Source organism: Trachymyrmex septentrionalis, unplaced genomic scaffold (assembly GCF_001594115.1).
Source record: "Trachymyrmex septentrionalis isolate Tsep2-gDNA-1 unplaced genomic scaffold, Tsep1.0 scaffold5, whole genome shotgun sequence".
In the NCBI taxonomy this organism is placed as follows: Eukaryota; Metazoa; Arthropoda; class Insecta; order Hymenoptera; family Formicidae; genus Trachymyrmex; species Trachymyrmex septentrionalis.
Window position 1 is genome coordinate 2,191,520 of NW_017305672.1, and position 4,547 is coordinate 2,196,066.

Sequence of the window (4,547 nt, forward strand, 5' to 3'; positions counted from 1 at the left end):
CATAGATTTATATTGTGTTTTCTAAGGAAAACAAACGATCGGAATCCATTTCGACTTTATTCCATGATAGGTGCCCAGAGTAGCGATCATGTAACTTTTTCCCTAAAGCGGAAAAGTGAAAAGTGAAAATTCATTGTATGTATGTGTGTATATGTACAAACATACATACATAAAAATTTTCACTTTTTACGTTTCCGCTCTAGCGAAAAAGTTATATGATCGCTACCCCTATTCTTGAAAAGAATCGCATACGAAAAATTAGAGATATACTATAGTGTACGTAACATACTGGGTACATAACACTACTGCGGTCGGATTTCCACCTCGGTGTTCCCTAGATATCATATCATCCTTATTGTTTACCGAATGTTAAATAAGGATAACATGACCCAAGGAGCATCCGGGAATCTGAACGCAGCCCTGGGTGTATTCCAAACCGGGTTAATTTAGCTTATTTTTTGCCCTAAATGTTGACAGTTCCGTAACTAAATCGAGAAGTGTTCCAAACCCATCGGCTATCATAACTCATAATAAATAGTAGCTGAGTTTGACAGCCGATGGGTTCGGAACACTTTTCGGTTATTTACCAATATTATTTATAAAATAAGTACAATTAAGTATAAAATATTAAAAAACTTACCAAGGGAATGGTCTGCACCTCGAGCTCATTTTTTAATTGTAACCGTTTAACTCTTTCATTATCAACCATTAAATATTAAAAAATGAGAAAAAAATTAGAAAAAGTAATAAAAAAATCACTTACCCCTTCGACTAGGTACTTGTATTTGATTATTAAATGATTTTTTTGGTCACTCATAATTTTCTCACTTTTTATATTTCGCGAGATTGACTAGTCTGTGACAGCGCGAGTGACAACTATACGAGGTCTGTTCAAAAAGTATCGCGAATTTTGTGTTTTTTCAAAAATTATTTATTTATTCATGAATATCTATTTTGTCCCCTTCAAAGTAATCCCCATCAGATATTATACACTTGTGCCAACGTTTTTTCCAATCCTCGAAGCACTTCAAAAAATTATTTTTTGTGATCTTGTTCAGCTCCTCCTTCGATGCCGTCTTTATCTCCTCAATCGTAGCGTAGCGTCGTCCTTTCATGGGCCTCTTCAGTTTCGGGAACAAGAAAAAGTCACAGGGGGCCAGATCTGGGGAATACGGTGGCTGCGGCATCATTAGTGTGTTGTTTTTGGTCAAAAATTCGCGCACAAGCAACGATGTGTGAGCAGGGGCGTTATCATGGTGCAAAAGCCAATTTTTGTTCTTCCACAAATCCGGGCGTTTCTGGCGGATTGCTTCGCGCAAATTGCGCATAACTTGCAGGTAATATTCCTTATTGACCGTTCCGATTGGCCAATACTATTTTCTTCACTTCATCAATGTTTTCGTCTGTTGTTGACGTGCTCGGGCGTCCGGCACGCTCTTCGTCGTTCACATCTTCTCGGCCCTCTGAGAACATTTTGTACCACCGATAAACGTTGCTTCGGTCCAAGGTAGCTTCACCATATGCCACAGTCAACATTCGGAATGCGTCCGCGTACTTAATTTTGTTTTTCACACAAAATTTGATACAGATTCTTTGATCCATTTTTTGGAATAGGCAAAAATCGAAGACGAGCCAAAACACGTGCAAGCAAAGCAGCTGTCAAAAATTAACTGAACATTCAAAATGGCCGAACTTGTCGGCATAAGTGAGAGACATGAGTAGCAACATAACGCCACAAAAAAATCGAAAATCGAATATACGTAACCTGCGGAAATTCAAAATTCGCGATACTTTTTGAACAGACCTCGTATATATCATACGATTCCATACTCATTTCCTTTTTGTTCTTTTTCCACTTTTTTCCTTAAAGTTTGCGTCAGCGCGAGTGATAATCATACGGTTATACATCATTTCCTTTTTTTCCTTTTTCTCCTTTATTTAAAGTACCATATATATAAAGGTAGGGATATATAATAAAATAATTTTTTTAAAAATATATTTTTTTATTGTTAAATGACATACATAATTAATGAGTTGATCGCTCTCCGAAAACCAGAGCGATCAACTCACACTCAATTATATCGTTGCGGTTAAAGGATTATCATACATCGCTTTTAGTATGTTCGCAGATTCCGTGATAATGAACGCGGTATCGAAAAGTTGCGAAAATTTTTTGTCGACATTATCGATTATTGCAGTTAAGAAGGAAATGAGACGATTTATACAGTATTCGAGATTAAATATATTGAGTACAATGCTTTTCGACATGGATAGACTGTATTTGTTTCTAGACGCAGTATTGGTAGATTGTTGATTCGTCCGAAGCGTAACGTTAGATTTCCAACGTACATTGGGGACGGCGCACATATTCTTCTATTATTCTCATCGTACTGCAAAAGGGACAAAATGACGTGTTTTTGTTCAAGAAGCTCTCTCCAGATGTCCAGTGAAAGATCTCTTTACTGTGACAATCTCCCAAAATGATAGTTACGTAAGAAGGGAGTTTGACATTATCAATGTTCAAGTATTTGTAGCCAGTTACAGTTAACGGATATCTTCTCTCGAGAATGCGTACGATAGGACGATGTGAGATTTAATGTCTGTAATTAAAGAAAAAAACTAGTAGATGGAAAAAATAGACGCAAAGGAAAAAAATATTTATTTATTGTTTGTACTTTTTGTTCTTTATCTGGATTTTCACCATTCAAATCGTCGAATTTTTTCTTCTTCACGCTTCGTTCATCACGATCATCCTGTTCCATGAGATAATTTTCGATATCCGCGTTGTTGAGCATTTTGTGTATTTTTTTTTCGTAGTATCGTCTTCACGATCGGAAAGCTTGGGAAGCGTACAAACGATGTTGTCGGAATGATTGTTCCTTTCATACTGATCGTATAAACTATTATATTATTTATTATATATGTCCTTCCATCCTTTCCCCCTCCTTCTTCTTATTCTTCGTTGTGTTTTGTCAATATGTATTACTCGATCGAATTAATCGACCTAAGATATCCTGCATTTGTCGCAATAATCCGTCTCTTCGACGTTGAGTACGTTTATATTAAATTTACCAGCCTCTGTTACAGTTCTTATAAACTCGTTAAATTTGTAAAATTGTTGTTTTTTGGCAAAGTAAATATTACCATCCATATATCGGAAAGCCAAGGTTAGAATTGACAGTATTTCTGGGAATACTGCTTGTAATACGATTGATACGAGCAAACATTCATACTACATTCGTCTATCTGCGCCACATCGTTATTATAGAAGATTGCACAGGTCCTCTGTTAGCATTTACTACGGTATTAATCAAAGTGTTCGTGGGAAATCCTAGACTCGAGAGACGTTTTGGCCAACCTTCTTTCAATTTGAAATTGGGATAATTGACCATGTAAATCATATTATTTACAAACAGTACTATTTCACCCGAAGGCCTCTGATATGCGGCTGATAAGGAGATATTATCTGGAAGGAAATTCATGTAGCTGTTAATACGTATGGTCCGTCATATTTTTTATCATCTATATTTATCGACCATACGTAGCGCTGATACGTGATGGATATTCGATGATGTAATACCAACATCGTATCCACATATTGTAAAATACAGAGATCTACGTACTCGGATTTATTCGTCGTAATTTCAGTAGTTGACGACGGTGGTTGTGTAGTTGTTGTTGTTAGTCTTGGATTTTTAATTCCATAGAGTTGTTGAATGGCTAAAATGTCCTCTATGTTGAGTTTAACGATTTTATTATTATTAATATTATTGAAATGCGAACATTATGGAGTCTTCACGCGAACTGTGTGTTAATCCTAATGCGTATCCAATTTCGTGTGTTAACGTTAAGCAGATATTCCTTGTTAATAGCAGGTTTTTCGCTTAGGTATATATGCCATAGTTCTGTACTGTCCACGTATATTTTGGTGTAATTGGGAAGGTTTGAAGGATAGAACGCGTGAGCGAGTATTCCACCAGGTTCATTGAACGAAGAGGAGCAAATTTCTTCGTTACGTTTACGATCAGCGTACGTGTGTGTGCCACTACAATAAGATATTAAGATGTCGGAATTTAACGTTTTACGTTTGAACGATAAAGACGAATTTGCTGCCCATAACGAGAACGCGAATGCGGTTTTCAAGGTCTGTGCATCCGCTAAATGGAAGTTTCATGTCAGATGTGTTTTCGCCCATTTCCTCCTACTTGTATTTTGCTCGTGGTGCAGAATGTCCGGGAGACCACATCGTGGTTTACGCATTTGATGTAACGTATAGTTATTCAATGTACCATCACCCCATTTGATAATATTCTTGAAACAACGAAATGTTTAATTTCCTGTTTAATTTCTCCCTCTTCGATCGATAATTGCGTATTGTTTTCAACGTTACTCAAATAATCATACTTTTGTAGATACAGAATTATTTCAGTATCTATACTTTGATGATTCGTCGCTGCCGTCGTAGTAATTGAAGGTGATGATAATGAACGCGAGAGACATCGCGATGTAACACGATATGTAATAGAAACGATATATACTCGAACACT

The 4,547-nt window shown here is 36.6% G+C and overlaps 1 pseudogene; it reads right to left on the reverse strand.

Annotated features, from left to right (window-relative positions):
* Window positions 1–2,076: 2,076 nt before the first annotated feature.
* LOC108751560 lies at window positions 2,077–3,751 on the reverse strand (annotated as a pseudogene).
* Window positions 3,752–4,547: the final 796 nt, after the last annotated feature.